General features: G+C 44.5%; 1 protein-coding gene across 2 annotated transcripts in view; it reads left to right on the forward strand.

Moving 5' to 3' along the window:
• Nucleotides 1-21,794, forward strand: part of FMN2 (formin 2) — a 454,592-nt gene that overhangs the window by 323,286 nt on the left and 109,512 nt on the right. The window lies entirely within an intron of this gene.

Raw genomic sequence — 21,794 nt, forward strand, 5'->3', positions numbered from 1 at the left:
TTGCGCAACACACAATTTCTTTCTTTATTGTTGAAAAAGCACATGAGGAGAGAGGGCCTTGCTAGTTAGAGCTTAGATTCTAAAGGGAAGGGGCAGACAAACTGGGGTGACACAGTGGGGATAGAAGTGATAGTATATTCGGTATGTACACGTGCCACTTTTACTGTTTTGTAAAACGTATTTTGGATCTGTATCTACAGCAGTGTTTTGGATCTGGATCAGTGGCGTAACTAGAAATTTTGCTCCCCCCTGCCAAAAAAAATTCTGGCACCCCCCCCCCCCCCATTTTTGTTAAAAGAAAAACAGTTTCTTGGCAATTAGGTTACCAGTGCAAACAGTAAAAATATGCCCCCCCCCCCCCCCCCAAATTAAAGAAAAACACAAAGAATTTATGAAGAACCAATTCTTATTAGACAATATGCCATACACTGTACGCTTGCGAGCAGGGCCCTCCTCCCTCCATATCGGTTTGTATCTACCCAGTTTTTTTTAATCACTGTTGTTTCCAATTGTAAAACGCAACGGAGTATGCTGCGCTATATAAGAAACTATAAATAAATAAATACATTATACCACACACCATAATGACCCTTACACATTATGCCACATACTGTAATGTCCATAACACAGTTATGCCAAATACACATTACGCCACAACGTAATACCCAATGCACATTATGGCGTGGGGGGCAGCACTCTGAGACTTAATACAGGCGGCGGATCAAGGTGAAACTGGGTGCATTTAATAACGTTTCGGGGAGCTAGTCCCCTTCATTAGATGGCACACAATAGTGAAGACATTACAGATATAAGGATACTCACCAATCGATGCCGGGGAAGCCGTCCATCCGTCCGCCCATCCACGCTTCCATCTCCGTCCAGCGCCGATGACGTCATAACCCGGCGGCTGTATCGTGCAGGAGGTGGCTGCGTTGTAAGGGATACAGAGACTCTTCTCCCGGCATCTCCTCGGCAGCATCTAACAAGAGTGCACACATAACATGTGAATTAAAAACTGCAAAAAACGTGTGTACAGTGCTTTAAAGAAGAGGAGCGTACATGCTCCATTTACAGTGATTATAATATAGGTAAAAAAATGTTTTGAAAAAAAAAACTTATTACACTTAACGCTGACATTACTTGTATATCTTAATAATCATGGAAAGCACCTTGAGGGACACAGTATGATCTTATGTGGAGAACGGTTCAGAGTTATAATTTGTTTAACATATAAAACCAGTCACTGAGAACATTTTATAAACAATTATTTTATAAAAAATTACTCAGACCTAAAGACTCGTTAAGACCTCACGGCCACAAGGTGTCTAAATGATATATCCAATGGGACTCTTAACTGTAGCAACTGTAGCAACTTAACTGTAGCAACGCTGGGGGCACATGGTCTATGATTTTATATTTAAGCTTAGCCATGTTATGTCTAAAACTGGCACCTTGCGGCCACAAGGTCTTAACGAGTCTTTAGGTCTGAGTAATTTTTTATAAAATAATTGTTTATAAAATGTTCTCAGTGACTGGTTTTATATGTTAAACAAAAAAGGGGGAGGAGACAGCATCAGAGAGAGGGGGAGGAGACAGCGTCAGAGAGAGGGGGGAGGAGACAGCGTCAGAGAGAGGGGGAAGGAGACAGCGTCAGAGAGAGGGGAAGGAGACGGCGTCACAGAGAGGGGGAAGGAGACGGCGTCAGGGAGAGGGGGAGGAGACGGCGTCAGGGAGAGGGGGAAGGAGACGGCGTCAGGGAGAGGGGGAAGGAGACGGCGTCAGAGAGAGGGGGAAGGAGACGGCGTCAGAGAGAGGGGGAAGGAGACGGCGTCAGAGAAGGGGGAAGGAGACGGCGTCAGAGAGAGGGGGAAGGAGACGGCGTCAGAGAGAGGGGGGAGAAGACGGCGTCAGAGAAGGGGGAAGGAGACGGCGTCAGAGAAGGGGGAAGGAGATGGCGTCAGAGAGAGGGGGAGGAGACGGCGTCAGAGAGAGGGGGAAGGAGATGGCGTCAGAGAGAGGGGGAGGAGACGGCGTCAGAGAGAGGGGGAGGAGACGGCGTCAGGGAGAAGGGGAAGGAGACAGAGTCAGAGAAGGGGGAAGGAGACAGCGTCAGAGAGAGGGGGAGGAGACAGCGTCAGAGAGAGGGGGGAGGAGACAGCATCAGAGAGAGGGGGGGGGAGACAGCGTCAGAGAGAGGGGGAGGAGACAGCGTCAGAGAGAGGGGGAGGGGGCAGCACCAGAAAATGAGAGTGGGGGCCTAAAATACTATAATACCTATACCTATAATACCTCATTATGACAGACAGCAGCCTCAGTGGGAGCACAGGTCAGCCAGGCACTTCACGGCATTAGGCCACGCCCCCTAAATGTCTGCGAATTGCAGGACTTCTGGAAGCCGGCCAGGAGGGTGAGAGGATGCGCTGCAGCTTGAGGGGGGCGGGCTCCGGCTAAGGGGAGCAGGGAGCTCAGCCAGTGCTGATTGAGTGACGCAGCCGCTGCTCTTTGGCCGCGGCGCAGTCAGGAGGAATAGTGGGCACGCCACGGAGTAAGAGGGAGCTGCCTCTGTGGCTGTCTGTGTGGGGACGCTCAGTGACCGGGTCACTGAGCACCCTCACACAGACAGCCAGTCAGAGGCAGAGTAGTACAGGACGTATTGGCTGCTGCAGGCAGCCGCAGCAGAGGAGAGAGCTTACGCAGGATGCCTGCTTCCGGCTCTGAGAGTGCCGTGACACACTCACTTGTCCGTCACTTGTCCGGCACAAGGCGCCCACGCAGCCCCCGCTCCCCCAAGCAGCGGCGGGGGCTGCCTTACGGTATCTCCGCCACTGATCTGGATTTGTTCCAAAACACCACCCTTCAGTGTTTTGGGTCTTGTTGTGTTTTGGAACTGTATTTTTTTTTAGGAAAAAACATACAAATCGCTAAAATCATTGAATATGCTATTATGAACCTCAATAAGATTAATTTCCACTAATTTCCAGTCTACCTTACACTCTACAATGTTGTTTTTAAGCCAAAAGGTTGCACAGAGGTAGCTGGATGACTATGCTAATACCCCTTTCACACCAGAAAATGCAGGGACTTATATCCCCGAGTTGGCTTCTTTCACACCGGCCTAGTCCCTGCATTTTCTGGTGGGAGGGGACAGCGGGTGGTGGGGTCCGGGCAGTGGGTGGTGGGGTCCGGGGTCCAGAATGCGGGGATCCAGCAGCGGTAGAGGGCGGGGGATAGAGGGCAACCCTGCCTAGTTCCTCTAACGAGTTTGAATGCTGAGGTCACATACCCATTAACCGATATACGGGCCATCGGGGAAGAATAGAGCAGTAGTACCCAGTTAATAAAGTTGGGGCCAAAGGCAAAGCATCGCAGGACTTCACAGAGGTAGCCCCACTCTATGGAGTCATAGGCCTTGGCAGCGTCAAGAGACACCACCACTGCCCCCGACCCACAGGTGGCAATAGAGTCGCCTGACTGTGGTACAGAAAGTACATAAAGCCGGATTGATCATCATGTATAACGGAAGTAATCACAGCATTGAGTCTAACTGCCAATATTTTTGCTAATATTTTTACATCTGTTGATAGAAGTGAAATAGGGCGGTATGAATCTGGGAGAAAAGGATCCTTGCCCGGTTTCAGGATTACCACGATAACCACTTCTGACATGGATGGAGGGAGACCGCCCAACTCTTTTAGGTCACCATACAGTTGTAGGAGATAGGGTATAAAGTAATCCTTGTATTTTTATAGACCTCTATTGGTATGCCATCACTACCAGGAGCTTTCTTGTTTGGGAAGGAGGCAATAGCTACCTCAATCTCAGACGTTGTGATGTCCGCCTCCAAAAGGCCTAGAGTGTTGGGAGAGAATAGGTATATTGATCTGCGAGAGGTGTTGCACCAGTTGGTGCGAGGTATATGTCGCCCGAGATGAATATAGCGAAGAGTAAAAGTTTAAAAAAGTTTGAGCTATTTCAGGGGTGGTATAGTATTCCACACCTCGAGGGTCACATATCTTTTGAATGGAGCTCATCGACCTTTCATCTCGAGCGAGATACGCCAGGTAGCTGCTTCCCGCGTCTGATTTGGAGTATTGGGCATGTGCAGAGAAGAGGAGTCTGCATTTAGACTTATCTAACAAATAATCAGTCCAAACCTTACGGGCCTCGTCCCATCTAACCTTATCCTCCAGCAATCCAGACCCCAGGTATATGGTCTCACTGCGAAAACACTTCTCTTCCAAATTTAACTCCTCTTCCCTACTGGATTTTTTGATAGCAGCTACTCTTTTTATGAAAGATCCCCTCAATACAGTCTTAAACGTCTCATGACGTAAAGCAGGGTTTGTACAGGAACTATTGTCCTCCCCAAAACATGTCCATTCCTTAATCATCTCATCTCCATCTGTCATCAAAGTGAGCCAGAATGGATTAAGTTTCCAAGTGCTGGACTATTGAGGGAAAATTAATTTACCCATGAAATAATGTTGCTATTGTTTTTTTTTTATGTAAACAACTCCTCCCTTCTCATAATTAGTACCAGTTGTTTCAACTTTAGTAAATTGTGACGTTCATACCCTCTCACACAAAATCTATTCACCATCTTCCCTAATTCAGCAGGAATGCATTTTTTATCACTAGTGATGCGGGCTATCTGCATCATTTGTGAAAGTGATAAGCCATTTTTTAATGAAGGGGGGTGATGGCTGGGTGCCCTCAACAAGGTGTTTCTATCAGTCCTTTTAACAAACACGCCAGTAGAAATTTTACCATCTATAACTGACACTGCTACATCCAGGAAATTAGCATGTGTTAAACCATGCATGTCCAAACTGTGGCCCTCCAGCTGTTGTGAAACTACACAACCCAGCATGCCTTGCTATAGTTTTAGCATTCCCTAATAGCAAAACTGGCAAGGCATGATGGGACATGTAGTTTCACAACAGCTGGAGGGCCATAGTTTGGACATTCTTGTGTTAAGCTATATTCAAATGTGAATTTGATAAACGGACTGGAAGCATTGATGTATGCCATGTGCCAGCCGTCTATACCAGGAACACATTGTCAATACACCTGGTGTATAAAATGTATAAAATAAAATAAAGTTAGAAAATAAAACCATAGTCACAGAAAATAAAGAATTTCTCTGAGGTCAGCATTAGGCTACATACCAGGCTACACTGAACAGGAATTTTTCAGACAGACACCTGTGTAATTTTGAACACACAAATACTTTATTTTCTATATCACACACTATGGGCCAAATGTAATAGGGTGAGAGTTTCAGAAAGTGACATATTTTGGGAGAGTTTTCCCATTTTTTTTAAGGCAAAATCAACCTCAAAACTCTCCCAAAATATCTCACTTTCTGAAACTCTCACCCTATTACATTTGGCCCAATATTTCTAAATGTTTGTATGTTGTATGTGATTTTATCCTCTATTTTTCACTGTTTATGTAATTCCCCACAATCATGGTCCCAATTATGGATGCATAATTTAAGGCACAAATGGTTATCTAAAACAATTGGGACCATAATCAATTTCGCCAACACAAATTAACTTTTTATACCATAATTAAGTTAAAACAGCAGACTTGTCAATTGTGCTGAATAATATAATTAAGTTTGTTTTAACAAATTCTAAAACGCTCACTTTCTTTTATAAAAGTCTAATAAAAGCTGTTTTAAAATAATACAAATCATACAACTATTACTGTAATTAGAAGTGTGCTGAAAAGACACATTTGTCTTTCTGTTTGCGTCTATGCGAACAAACCCCTTTATATTCAGTCACATACAAACCTCCCAACACTGGCGGCAGAGGAGAAGGGACATCTGCGCGTGCCAAAGGCATGTGACTGAAATTAGAGAGTTCACCTACTACCGTGGAACTCCTGCGAGGCTACATCCCCCATTTTTTTCCGCCATGGGGGCATGGTCAGTGCTCTAAGAGCTGTAGCCACATGGGGTACTGCCAATGAAAATAGGGGTGTGATACACATTTGCCCCCAATAGTGCAGTGCCAGATACACATATTCCCCCAATAGTGCCAGATACACATTTGACCCCAATAGTGCAGACCATGATGCCCATTATACATATGACCTACACTGTGATGTACATTATACATATGCCCCACACCGTGATGCCCATTATACATATGCCCCACACCGTGATGCCCATTATACATATGTCCCACACCGTGATGACTATTATACATATGCCCCACACCGTGATGTCCATTATACATATGCCGCACACCATGATGCCCATTATACAGCGTGAAAGCAGTGCATTACCTCTGTGCCAGCACACACACACATACACAGTTCCCAGTAAATAACATAAAAAAAGCCAAGTGTTACCAGATCCAAATATATTGAAGATAGATGTGGGAGCATTGAAGCAGCGGTGGTGACAAAGGAGCACAGCAGGAAGCATTGGATAATGCGCAAAAGTCACCTCACGCCACAAGAAAGTGACCTCCGGCTTTAAAGAGAGTCACTTTAAAGCCGGAGGTCACTTTCTTGTGGCGTTGACCTCCTGCCGCCAAGCAAGAAGCGTTACATGTTGACAGAGCAGCAGGAGGTCACTTTCTAGCGCCTTTGACCTCCTGCCACCAAGCAAGAACCGCTGCACATTGGCGGAGCGGCAGGAGGTCACTATCTTGCTGCGCCTTTGACCTCCTGCCGCCAAGTGAGGAAGTGGATGTCGGAGCTCAGCCAAGCTACCGGTAATCACCCGGCGAGCTACGGCGAACCGGGGACTATACTAATAAAAGTTATATTGCAAAACGATCATTAGTGCATTCCCCCAAACAGTCCCCTTCTTTTCTTCCTGCATACAATTCATATTTTGACTGGTGGGAACAGCACCCCCAATACCGATTAAAAAATTTGGGGTCTCTCTATTCTGTAATTAATTGATCTATATGGTTGTGCGGATACATACCCTGCTCCTTGTGGAGCGAACCAATGCATACCCTCTATGCCGCAAATAAAATTTGCCATCAAACAGAAATAATTTTAAGAATACTGCATGATCAAAAAGAACAGGATCCAGACAAGAAAGTCCTTGTTAAACAAGCAGTACGGATGGTGTAATGGTTAGCATAAAACACAAATCACGCACAAGGCATGTCAGCAGCGCTAGTAAATTAGGACAATAGTTTGAAATTAATTATTAGTTTTTACTGTCAAAATGTATAAAAAAAATATACAGTATAGAGAACAATTACAATATAGATGCACAATAAAATACAGTAATTATATATTAAAAATCACGCCACAGGAATATTAATAGGAGTGTGGAATTGGCCCAAGATTGGGGCAGGGGAGGGGGAGGGGGGTGAATGGAAAAATGGGGTTTCTCAGTTAGTCAGAGGTAAGTGCACTTTACCTATTTTTTGTTGTTGGTGACTTTTGAGTCCAATGAGATCCACTTTGTAAAGAGTAATCCTCACTAGTTGTTACGGTGCTTGTAGTTACAGTTGGAGGAGGGAGATATACAGGCTTCCGCAATGGCTGGTGAGGTGCTTTCTAGTCTATACAAGACATAATTTCACCGATGGTGGTTCAGGATGCGGTGTCCACCTGATGAATGGAGTGAGATCTCAGGGAGAAAAGGGCTTCTGCTCACAGGAGACAATGTCCTCCCACTGTGCTGGCTGGATGGAAAAAAGCTGCTGGAGAGTTTAGGGAGCAGTGTCCGCCACAATTGTTTGGGATGGAGAGGGTCTGTGAATAATCGGTCCACAATGGGCAGAGGGTCCACACTGGTGTCCTGGGCGTGATGATTGGAAGTCCACTGACGCGTTTCACTGCCAACTGCAGCTTTATCAAAGGTGTTTTGGCAGTGTATCTAGTAGGGGTATACAGTATATACCCTCACTAATGGAGAAACAATCAACATGTGTGTGCATCAAACACTCATATAATTAAGTTTAATAGAGCATACAGCAAATTACATAAAAGTATTTATTAGCAGGAGACAGACATGTATTAGAGCGATCCCACAATTCAATGAGAAAGAAAATATGTATAATAAATGAAACATAATTGATGAACCTGGCCGTATGCAAATGAGGTTGGTCACGTGATCGGAGTAGATCTGATCTAATATAAATACGCATTTTGTAATTCTCAACGCCTGGCTAAATTGGTTATGAGACTGAATCTATCGTGTCAGATAATGGTGTTGGCTCTAAAAATGAATAGTTTAGAGCCTTTAAAGTGGGATGAGAAGCTGGTGGAACGCATCTCCGCTCCAGCAGCCGGATCTTAATCACTTCCGCCATCACACCGGAAGTATATGTGTGACGGCGCGTCTCAGTTTACAGAGAGGGAGCGAGTGAGGTGTGCGCTGGGTGACGAACCCCGGCGCACACATATTCAGCATGCACATTAGTTCCGCATATTGATTGCGTGCAGGGGAAAGGAAGGTTTTAATAGAACTGATGACATAGAACTGGCGATCACGTGATCGGTTTTAGATGGAGGGGAAAAAAGAAAGAGAAAGAGACATTGCTGGAACGCATATGCGTTTCACAGAATAATTTATGTATCACGTGGTTAGACATAGATAGAGTTTATTGATACAGATATGTTGGTATTAAGTAATACTAAATATAGGACATCAGCGCAACCCAGTATAATTTAAATGGAGAGATACATATACATAAGTCTATCTGTTTATTTATGCATTCGTTTATTTATTTATTTATTTAAATAGACTTCATACTATTCACATGATCAGATTTTAGGAGGGAGAAAAGGAAAAACAGAAAAGGAAAAAACGGAGAACCACCAGTACATGTAATATTTTAGTTAATGCTATATGTCACATGACTGGACAAGATGGAATACAGTATGTTCAATTTATGTGGGTATATATATACTTATGCTAAGCCATATATAATATCAATATTCTAATATATTTTAACCAGAAATATCATTTAAATTTCCAAAGATATATATCGATTGCAATTGAACAAAGAGATTATATTATATATATTATTAATTGTAGAATATTTCTACGTGTAGAGGAACATAATTCAGATACATCAAGATGGGCAGAATTGAGTCAATATACATTATTCACAAATGCAGGGAGCTAGAGTACAATATTTAATTCTATGGCCTCATTTAGGCCTTTGGGAAACAAACAGTCCATCTTAAATGTCCAGAAAATTTCTTGCCTGCAGAGTGTATGGAATCTATCACCACCTCTTTTTGTTGGTGGTATACAGATGGAGCAGGGCTCAGCCTTGCAGGGGATGGCAGAAGAATCGCCAGCTGCCATCCCCCGCCAGCTGCCATCGCCGCCATCTGTTCTGTGAAAGGGGACACGCGCGCACGAGATGCGCGCGCATCTCCCTCTGACGGCGATTCCCCCGGGTCCCCGCCGGCTTGTCGACGGTCACCCGGGGTCCCCACCGTCTCCCCGCTGTCCTACCCAACCCTGTCCGTCTCCCTGAAGCGGAGACGGACAGGGTTCCCGTCGCCCGGAAACTGAGACGCGCGTGCTTGTGAGACGCACGCGCGTCTCAGTCAGATATTCAGATGGAGCGCCTCGCCGCTGGTGGATCGCCAGTGGAGACAATCTGGTGATTCGCCAGCAAAAGGGAGGCTAGCTCCATCTGTATGTTCAAAGCCAATGAGTTGGAGATCTTTAGGGTTATTTTTATGGCATTCGGCGAAGTGCCGTGATACACTATGCAGTACAGAACCTTTCAAAATATTCCTACGGTGTTCGAGGAATCGAGTTCTAAGAGGGCGTGTTGTGCGACCGACATATTTTAAATCCCATGTACAGATTAGTAAATAAACGTGAAGGTTTTATTGCAATTAATAAACCCATGGATCTTAATGTTATCTGTAGGTGTATTTATCATCACAGTTTTATTTTTTATGTGGTCACACGTAATGCATTGAGTTCTGCTACATTTATAGCATCCTATAAGTTTAATGGGGAGACAACCAGATGTTGAGGCCTGTTGGTTGTTTTTATCTTCTTTTGAAGGGTCTCATAGGCTACTGGGGCAAGAAGGTTCTTAAGGGATTTATTTTTATGAAAAATAAAGTAAGAGCGGTAAGGTAACACATCCCTAAGCAAAGGGTCTTGTTTTAAAATGAAATGATTTTTATTTATAATTTTCTGTATATTTTGGTAATCTTTATTAAAAGTAGAGATGAAGATCTTATTAGTCGTCTCAGTGGTATGTATGTCCAACGCTTTATCGCATAGGAGGGTATCTCTGTCTTTTTCCCTACTTATTTTGTAGGCTCCCTGCACCAATTGTTCAGGATAGCTACCATTTTGGAATGATCTCATAAGTTGTGTGGCTTGTAAATCAAAAGTCTCCAGAGCAGTTGCGTCGGAGCCGTAGCATCTGCCCCTTGGGGATATTTTTAATCCAGGGGGCTTAGTGGGCACTTCTAAAACTCAGATAGGAATTAGTATTGACCGCTTTTTTGTAATTACTAGTCTGGTTGTGCCCATCCATAATGTTAAGAGTGATGTCTAAAAAATGAATGGTGTGGGGGTAAAACATGTGAGTAAATTTTAAATTAAATTGGTTAGAATTAAGGTGAGATACAAAGGAAGTGATGGAAGTGTCATCCCATCCCAAATGAAAAAAAGGTCATCTATGTAACGGCCATAGAGGACCAGATTCGCACGCGCGTCTCAATCTCCGTCGGCAGGGCGACGGAAACCCTGTCCGTCTCCGCCTCAGGGAGACGGATAGGGTTAGGGGGGGTTGGGGGGTGCGGGCAGGCGGTGGGGACCCCGGGTTACCGCCGACAAGCCGGCGGGGACCCGGGGGAGTGGATGGAAGCGCCGTCAGAAGGGGACACGCGTGCCCCCTTCTCGCCATCGATATGGCGCTGGCGGGGGATGGCGGCTGGCGTCGCCATCACCATCCCCTGCCAAGATGGGACCTGCCCCATCTGTAGAGGACCAGATTCGCACCGAAGATGGATCCCCAAATAAGATGGTCCACAAACTCTCCCATGTAAAGGTTGGCATAACTAGGCACGAATCTGGTCCCCATGGCCATCCCCATCACCTGTAAATAAAAATAATCTTGAAAAAGTAAATAATTGTGTTTAAGAATAAATTAAATGGAGTTAGTGAGAAATTGGCAAAGTTCCACTGTTAGATTACCATCGTCCCGTAATCTTTTGCATATTGTGTGAACCCCCAATTCATGGGGTATATTTGAATAAAGGCTCTCCACATCTAATGTCAAAAAGCAGTAGGAGTCCTTCCATTTTATATTTTTGATCAGATTAAGAAAATGGGAAGTATCCTTGATGTGTGATCTAAGAGTGGACACCCGTGGCTGTAAATAAGAATCAACAAACTGTGAGAGGTTGGAAGTGGGGACCGGGAAACCACGCTTCATTCCTCCTCTACCATGCCCTGCAGATTGGTTCCACACCGCCGCCCGCACTTCCGGTATACGGCGGCGATGTGCACTGACTGCTGTGATGTGCGGGTAGAATATGCAATGTGCAGAAGTGGCACCTGTGATTGATGGTCTGTGTGTCAACAGGTGAGTATGCCACTGATGCCTTTAAAATTTCAGGTCCTCTGTTCAGTGTCTTGATGACCCCTCTTGATGAAGGTGCGGATAGCACCGAAACGGCCGTCGAGGAGACGTGTAATGTATCTTATTGTATCTGCCTGATGGGTGTTTATATATGCTCTTTATCATCTTGAGCTTGTATCTATTAAATATGCACTAAAAATTATCTCTTGGATTTGGATTCTTGTGACTGGTGCCGGCTGTTCTGTTTCCCTTGTGGATTGCATACAGGACTCTATATATAGATATATATATATATATATATATATATCTATATATAGAGGTAGATTCCTTAGTGTAATCCAGAAGGACTCCAGAAGGACCCGCACCAATCAGATAGAGATAATCAGTTCAATTCAAAGCATATAGCATATTTATTCAGCCCAGCCACTCCGTCCAGCAGGTTGCTCCCGTCCATCACCGCATTCCTCACACAGCGCCGGAAGTCACACACGCGCTGTGGAACTGAAATGCAGAGCATGTAGGCGGGGGACCCATCTGAGGTTCCCATGTCCCGGAAATCGTCATAGCCCACACAGACGGTTACCATGGTTACACTATAAGCGATTCAGCGTCTCAGAAAGAAACATACAGACGGCTGCAATAAATAACAAAAACAAAAAACCAAACAATAATAAAAATTTAGAAAAATAGGGGATATAGCCATTACATGACAGGAACATATATCAGCAATAAAACATGCCAGTAAGCAGCGTAACTGCAAGTAAAGTGCCAAACACTATACTTCATAACAGATCAGGGAGTAACCTGCTGGACGGACGGAGTGGCGTGTCCGGGGTGATTGTTGACGACACACAGGTGAGTGAATCATTTACAGCATATATATGCGAGCTCCAGCCACCAGTACTGTGATGCCCCCTCTTGAAAAAGGTGCTTTCCAGCACCGAAACGGCCGTCGAGGAGCCAGTAATGTATTTCTCTTGTATCTGCCTGTTGGGTGTTTAATGCCTTGCCCCATGTGCTCTACCTTTGATGCGAGCTGGGCTGAATAAATATGCTATATGCTTTGAATTGAACTAATTATCTCTATCTTCTGGAGTCCTTCTGGATTACACTTAGGAATCTACCTCTATATTACTTCTACCCAGCACGGTCCTCATATCAAATTGTCAGTGGGTGCGATTGCTCTCTGAAATATATATATATATATATATATATATATATATATAAAGGGATTTTTGTAATAACTTACCATTTGAATCCCTTTCTCCGATTCTATCCTGGTGACGCAGCTGACCTTGGGATGTAGTAGGGTCCAATAGGAGCCAGGCACCTATGTTAAACATTTTGAAGATGGCAGGCTCCTCCCTCACTGCATCCCATCATGCCTCAACTTCCAGAGCACACTAGGATACAATAAGTCAGCACAATGCCTGAACATATTACATGCACAATCAATTAACAAAACCATTATAACATGACAGTACATGAAAACGGTATTACTTACTGAGCTTATTGCTGCGTCACCAGGATAGAATCAGAGAAAGGGATTTGAACGGTAAGTTCTTACAAAAATCATTTTTTCTTCATCTATCCTGGTGACGCAGCTGACCTTGGGACGTTCAAAAGCCGGTCCTTTGGGAGGGTACGCTCAGGGTTGCAGATTTCATCACTGAATGATGCGTCCTCCGACGCAAACTCATGGAACCTATAAAATTTTGAAAATGTGTGAACAGATGACCAAGTAGCAGCCCTGCATACTTGTTCAGCTGTAGCCCCATGGAGTAATGCCCAAGAGGTAGCCACTGACCTGGTGGTATGAGCATTGATCCTTGAAGGCACTGGTCTGCCCACTTTTGTAATATTAGACTTAATACTTACAAATGGTGACAGTTCCCTGTGCTGCTGCACCCTGCCTAGCAACGTCCCGACACTTCCGCCCAGCAAAGCTTGATTATCGCCGGGGATGCTGCTGTCCCTGCTTCCGCAGCACCGGAACTGTTAGGAGAGCAGGGGCACAGCGACGACTTCCCTGGCGCCTGACAGTACCCTTGAGCAGGGGTCCACTGACCCCTAAATCCAGGTTTATTGGAATATACTCTCAAAAAACTCTAAGTTATAGAAAACCTGAGAAATATGACTGGGAATTGCAATTAACAGGTCAGATGTGGACTGCTGCTTTGAAGTTGGATATCTCCAGTTCCCCAGGGCTGATTTTCAAAATTCTGGTATCAGCATAGGGCCCTTATACACCTGGGGCCCCTTGACAAGTGCCCATTAAGCCTATACAAAAAGACGGCCCTGGTTGTAGTCATATCCTGGTAGGGTGGTGTTCATTTGACTTGGCTGAATACCCTAGCCTACTCCTTCCTATAGTTCATTGTCTTTATCTGACACAAAATAATTAGATAGTCGGTATAGATGGTTGGGAGGGAAGTTATTTGGGATCCAGGTATGACTAGATTGGGGTTAGGTTATACAGGATGGGGGGTTATAGGGAGGTTTGCTCTGGGTTTTTGTGGGTGGTTTTGCCTTTTTTTGTACTCTTTGGGTTATAAGTAGGTTTTATAGATTGGATGGTGGTGGGTTATTTTATTTTGGATGGTAGTGCAACTGACTATTGGCAGCATAGGCAAATCTAGAATTATGGTAATGGGTGGTCCCAGATCTAGACACAATAGCAGGGGGACCTTTGCGCGGCAATGCCGCGCGGCAAAAAGGGGGTGTGGTCTCATGGGAAGGAGGCGTGGCATCACAAAAAGGGGTGTGGTATTACACTTTAGACCATACACAGTAATGCCCATTACACATTTTAGCAAACTCCGTAATACCCATTACACATAAAGCCACACGCCATAATGCCAATTACACATAAGGCCACACACCATAATGCCCATTACACATTGTGCCACACATCATGATGCCCATTACATACTATTTAACAAACCGCAATGCCCATTACATATTTGCCACATAAGTGCTACTTACCTACATGCTCATTGCTAGGGGGTTCTTGCTTGATGGCACCTTAGTACCCATTACACATGATGCCGCACACCATAGTACCCATTACACATGATGCCGCACACCATAGTACCCATTACACATAAATGCCGCACACCATAGTACCCATTACACATGATGCCGTGCACCATAGTACCCATTACACATGATGCTGCACACATAATGTTCCTTACACATGATACTGCACACATAATGCCCGTTACACATGATGCTGCACACATAATGCCCCTTACACATGATGCTGCACACCGTAATGCCCCCACATACCACCACTTGTAGTGTCCCTTAAGCAATGCCCCCAAAAGTGCCACTTACTGTAAATTTTTATATGAGCCTTCGCTGCTGCAGGGGGAGATGGAGAGCAGTGCAGCTGCTTCTATGGGGAGAGGAGCAGAGCGCAGCGCAGAGCACGCTCCCACTCCCCTCTTGGTGCCGCCTCTAGCCAAGTGGACATTTGAAATATTCTGCGCGCTGTTGTTGTGCGTGACGTCGGGGGAGCACGCCGGGCGCCGGCACCACATGATTAAAGGGGGGAGGGCTGAGGGGAATTGGAAGCGGAAGCTGCAGGGATGACAGTCATTGACAGCTGGGCAGAGAGCAGGGTGCTGCCCGGCTGTATTCAGAGCACTGCAGGTCGCGGCAGTTTGAAATAATACCCCTTTCACAACAGAAAATGCAGGGATTTACCCGGGAATATTGTCCCAGGATCATGCAGAGACATTCCCAGGCTGTCCCCTTATACACCAGCCTAGTCCCTGCATTTTCTGGTGTGAGGGGGAGAGACAACCACTCCCCTCACCCTACCCCCCTTTAACCAACCAGCTATATCTTCGGAACCAACTGACCCATTTACATGAGACCAGTATCATATTGAAGAACTTTTGAGTTAGCTTCGAATGATTTTGGTCCCGTGAAACTGGGCTGTTTGGTTCCAGAGAAATCTGCCCTCAAAGAACATAAACAGTCATGAAATTACATTTAAGAAAAAAAAAAAAAAAAAAAACGGTTTAACCTCAATATCCCTGGAACCAATTAACCCATATGGATCCAGCCTGGTATCAGATTGAAGGCCCAGCGATTTGGGTTCGACTGAGATCAACCTCGAGCTTCAGTGATGCCGAAGGGGGAACTGGCAGCCGTTGAACTGGGTGGGGGTCGGAATTAGCGGGTCCCATGTTATCCTATAGGGAAAATGTTCCAGCTATGCCTAGCAGTATCTCCAGTTCCCAGGGGGCTAGAGACACGTGGCTGGGTTCGTTGGAAAGCCCCATCCCTCAGCTATAAAATGGGCTAATGTGTGGCCCGATGCACACCTGGACCACCCCCTAGATTCGCCTATGATTGGCAGTTATGTTTTTTGAATTCTCTCTCCTTTTCCTTATATTGGATAATTCATTAATATTTAAATGCATATCCATGTACTATGACTATCTGTGCCTTTTTTTACTCTAATGTGCGCAAGAGCCTGGATGGTGCCTCTGGGTGATTGTGCACTCAGTTTTTTGCCATGAGTGGTCAATATTTGCTTCCATATCCTTATGTCTACCGGTGTGACTGTATATGTAAATTCCCATTTATCTTATACATATGGATGCGCTGTTGGGGCAGTACAGATGGTGTAATGTTAGTATTACTGCCTCACAGCGCTGAGGTCATGGGTTCAATTCCCACCATGGCCCTAACTGTGTGGAGTTTGTATATTCTCCCCGTACTTGCATGGGTTTCCTCCGGGTACTCCGGTTTCCTCCCACAATCCAAAAATATACTGGTAGGTTAATTGGCACCCAATAAATTAACCCTAAAATGTCTGTGTGTGCGTGTACATGTGATAGGGAATATAGATTGTAAGCTCCACTGGGGCAGGGACTGATGTAAATGTTCAACTATACTCTGTAAAGCTCTGCAGAATATGTATGTGCTATATAAGAAACTATTAATAAATAAATAAAAAAATAATATGACGGAGTATCTCTCTTAACCAATCTCATAATGTCTCAGTAGATGAGTTGGTACACACCGGGTCAAAAGAGCTCGTAGGTTTAAACCTCTTCTGAGGGACCTCTGTGGTTGCTTGTTTTGTAAAAAAATCTTTACATTTTAGAAGTCGATGGAACATAAACAGTTCCGTCTCAAAATCAAAAGAATTCTGCCTGAAAGTTCTCACAAAGGAAAAACCTTTAGAGAGTACAGCCATCTCTGTTTCTGTGGGGGTATAATCAGATAAATTAAAAATCTTGAGTAGCTATCCTTTTCCTGTTTAATATTGATTTTTTGCATTATTTTTTGCATATGCCATGTCTCTATAAATGTTTTGAACTTTTAACTAAGATGTTGCTGGCTTCTTAAAGGTGTGCAACCTGGTCTCATGACATATATATATATATATATATATATAGGGATGAGGGATAGGCTGCACACACGTACTGAGTTCAACTCCTGAGTGCCCGGCACAGATATGGTAAATTTGTAGATATACAAACTGATAGCCAGCAACATCAGATAAATGCAAAAAATGTTTTTATGGCATATTAAAGTGCAAGAGTGACAAGCATACAAAAAGAGATCCGGTACATGCAAATAAAGTGCAGTAATGAGATACTTAGCAGCATAGTAGAAACCGGTACATCTCCAATAAGGTCATGGCACGACGGCCGTTTCGGTGCAACCAAGCACCTTAGTCATGTGCAACTGACCTAAAGACACACCACCAGTATATATACCATGGAGGAAACATAGTGATTGGTTAAGCGGACACACACCCCCGTGCGCCGCGCGTCACAGACAGATCCAAACAATAACGAAGAAACCGGAAGTGTCACAGACGTACTTCCGGTATAGCGTCATGACATCATCCCGCCGGAGGGCACGATCCGCGTCAGCCGACGCTGGATCACGTGTGTCCTATAAACAACGGAAGAATGGCATGGCAACAAATTTAAAGGGGAAATAGCCGGACTTATGTAATAAAAAAGCATAAACAGAGCCATCTATGGCGCCGGACCAGTCCACATATATGTAGAAGTAGAAATATAAGGATCGCCAAGCAAATAATGCTCCCTAACCATGGTATATACATACAGTGTGAGAAAACACAAAACAAGACAGGGACAGACACGGAGACAATACAATAAAGATAAATATGAAGAAGAAAAAACAAATAGTAATACAGCTACGCAAATACACTGCATACAATTAATTTTACAAGAATTATAGTTCATATTTGTAAAATATGAACTATAATTCTTGTAAAATTAATTGTATGCAGTGTATTTGCGTAGCTGTATTACTGTTTTTTCTTTTTTTTTTTTTCTTCTTCATATTTATCTTTATTGTATTGTCTCCGTGTCTGTCCCTGTCTTGTTTTGTGTTTTCTCACACTGTATGTATATACCATGGTTAGGGAGCATTATTTGCTTGGCGATCCTTATATTTCTACTTCTACATATATGTGGACTGGTCCGGCGCCATAGATGGCTCTGTTTATGCTTTTTTATTACATAAGTCCGGCTATTTCCCCTTTAAATTTGTTGCCATGCCATTCTTCCGTTGTTTATAGGACACACGTGATCCAGCGTCGGCTGACGCGGATCGTGCCCTCCGGCGGGATGATGTCATGACGCTATACCGGAAGTACGTCTGTGACACTTCCGGTTTCTTCGTTATTGTTTGGATCTGTCTGTGACGCGCGGCGCACGGGGGTGTGTGTCCGCTTAACCAATCACTATGTTTCCTCCATGGTATATATACTGGTGGTGTGTCTTTAGGTCAGTTGCACATGACTAAGGTGCTTGGTTGCACCGAAACGGCCGTCGTGCCATGACCTTATTGGAGATGTACCGGTTTCTACTATGCTGCTAAGTATCTCATTACTGCACTTTATTTGCATGTACCGGATCTCTTTTTGTATGCTTGTCACTCTTGCACTTTAATATGCCATAAAAACATTTTTTGCATTTATCTGATGTTGCTGGCTATCAGTTTGTATATCTATATATATATATATATATATATATATATATATATATAGTTGTGGGGAACGGCGGCACTCGCAAAATGAAGACACAGGAGACCACTTTTTCACAATTGTGTTGCCCCTTTATCAAGTGCAAAAAAACAACCAAACAATCGTGCAAAACAAGCATAAATACCTGCAGCCTTCCTGTCAGTCCTCCCTGCTCAGCTTCCCCTGGGCGTCTAATGATGACGTCACTGGAGTCTGCTAGGCTGGGATACCGAGAGGTCCCCCCCCTTGTGTGTAAACAATATCTGTAACGAAAAGAAATACATCAAAAACATTATAACATACACTTGTGCATTAAGAGACGTCCTTGACATCAATTCAGGCTGCTTTTGATGAATCTGCAGCAATGTGGCATTGTGCCGTGGAGGTGCAATACTCTGCAGGAACCGGCAGGCAGCCAATAAAGCCGCCCCCTCCAGCTCCCGCAGGACATCGCCTCCACTCCTAAAGTGCTAAGTGCATACTAAGACCCATCGATCCAGTTAAAAAACAGTCATGTGCAAAACATAATCATGTGACTGATGTGCTGACATAAACACAAACACATACATTTAAAAACCTGCTGACAGTTACAAGCACTTCTCTGGGGGGCTTGTTATTATAATGGGTGGCCTGTTGGCCATACCCCTACTTTCTGTTCTATTTGGGAACCACTGACATCGTATTTGTGAAAGTGTCGACATTAAAGGTCGACACTCTACCCGAATCAAATGTGTTGACATTATCTACATTTAAAAATATATATATATATATTTTTAAAAAGGGATTTTTGATTGTTCTAAGGGCTCAATATTGTGGGTAGTAAAACAGAAATGGAGCTGTATGGGCCAGACACACTGAGATGTTAAGTCTATAGGAAATGGGAGAGGCCTGCATGCTCATTAAGGCCCCTTGGGACCAACGTGTCCAGTTGGAATATCCAACGACTCTCAAGTTGTAAGAGTCGTAGCGACCTGTCTCCCCCCCTCTTGGGAGGTGGCACATGGTCGATGATGCGGTACCTCAAGGATGCTAAATTGTGTCTGGCTTCGTGGAAGTGTCTCACGACAGGTTGCTCGCTGTGACCAGTGCTGATGGCAGATTTAATGGCCGAGCGATGGGCAGCCGTCCTCTCTTTAAATGCTCTGTCCGTCTTGCCGACATAATGTCGGCCACACGGACAACTTATCAGATACACAACGTATCTGGTAGAGCAACCGACCCTGTGATGAATTTTGAACTTTTTACCTGAGTAGGGGTGGTGGAACATGTCTCCTGGGGGTCATAAGGCTGCAGGTGGTGCAGCCGCAGCACCTGTAGCAACCCCCTTTAGGTCTACCTAAGAATGTAGGGTTATTAGGGTTATTAGGGAGGGGAAAGGTGACATAATTTTTCACAAGATAATTTTTCAAGTTTTTGCCTCTAGTATAAGAGTGCAATATCTTTTTATTTTGGAGGACTGGCAGGGTGGGATCAGAATTGACAATGGGCCAATGCGACTGTACTATCTTTTTAACTGTGGAACTCTGAGGGTGGAATGAATTAACCCAGATGATTTTATCCGTCACATCTTTTTTCTATGTACGGGACTCGAATGCCTCCACGCAAGTCATGGATTGGACTCTATTTTTTGTGTCAACTATCTCTTCAGTGGTATACCCTCTGGCTATGAACTTTTTACCCATTTTATCAAGGGCATCTTCCAACCCTTGGGGCTCACTGCAGATGCGCCGGGCCTGCAACATCTGCGAAAAAGGTAAGCCTTTTTTAAGAGGCGTTGGGTGGAAACTGGAGGCTAATAGAGTATTGTTCCTATCAGTTGTTTTGGTAAATAGTGTGGTGGACAGCCGTCCATCCAACACTTTGATGTCAACATCCAAATACTGTAATGCTGTATCGCTCATGTTGTACGTCAATTTGATGGGGGATTCTGAAGCGTTATGTGTGTTAATCAGCCTCTCAAGGGGGTTTATTCTAGTTCATTCTTTCTGACAAAATCCTTCTTAGATGGACAAAACCATGTGCACTGCAGGGGGGGCAGATGTAACATGTGCAGAGAGAATTAGATTTGGGTGAGTTATTTTGTTTCTGTGCAGGGTAAATACTGACTGCTTTATGTTTACACTGCAATATAGATCTCACTTTGAAGAAAAACCCCACCCAAATCTAATTCTCTCTGCACAAGTTACATCTGCCCCACCCGCAGTGCACATGGTTTTGTCCATCTAAGAAGGATTTTGTCAGAAAGAATGAACTAGAATAACCCCTAGGTCACATCGATCATCCCCCCAAATAATGAGGAGGTCGTCGATGTACCTTGTGTACAGAATCAACTTTGATTGAACCGAAATGTTCTGTGTGAACAGTGCCCGTTCTACTGCAAACATGAAGGAGTTTGCGAATGATGGGGCCACTGAGGACCCCATCACACACCCCCTCTGTTGCAGGTAGAACTTATTGTTAAATGCGAAATAATTTCGCTTCAGGGTGAGTTCCAGCAATCGGATGAAAAAATGTACTGCTGGCCCCTTGTACAAAGCATTGTCACTGATCAAATTTGTCACAGCCTCCAGTCTGGCTGCGTGTGGAAAGCACGTATATAAGCTTGATACATCGACAGTACTTAAGATGCATCCTGGAGGTAATTCGGTGATGGTTGACACTTTCCCTAGCAAAGCGTTAGTGTCCTTCAAAAAAAAAGATGTCGTTTTGGACACATGGCTGCAAGAAAAAGTCCAAATATATGGATATCCCTTGATACAGAGAACCCCGGGCAGAAATGATGGGTCTGCCCGGGGGTCTCTGCAGACTCTTATGAATCTTTGGAATGGAATATAGGATAGGGACCACCGGATGGTCCACAGTTAATGCAGCTAAAGTGTCCCGATCTATAATCCCCTCCTGGACTGCGCACCCCAAAATACTGTCTAGTTCAGTCTTGAACTTCTGGGTGGGGTCACTATCAAGTAAACTGTAGGTGTCGACATCCTGCAATTGGGAATCAAGTTCATGGACATAATAGGATGTGTCCATTATCACCACCCCCCACCTTTGTCGGTGGGGCGGATAACGATAGAAGGGTCGTTTATAAGGCTTCTAAGAGCCTGCCATTCCTCTCGAGAGAAATTAGAGCGGGTGGCCTGCTGTTTGCTCAGTGCCACTGTAATGTCTTTCTCCACCAGTCGAGAGACAGGTTTCAAATTGAGCCACTCGTGGTACAG

Source organism: Crinia signifera, chromosome 3 (genome assembly GCF_055691185.1).
Source record: "Crinia signifera chromosome 3, ASM5569118v1, whole genome shotgun sequence".
Classification (NCBI taxonomy): domain Eukaryota; kingdom Metazoa; phylum Chordata; class Amphibia; order Anura; family Myobatrachidae; genus Crinia; species Crinia signifera.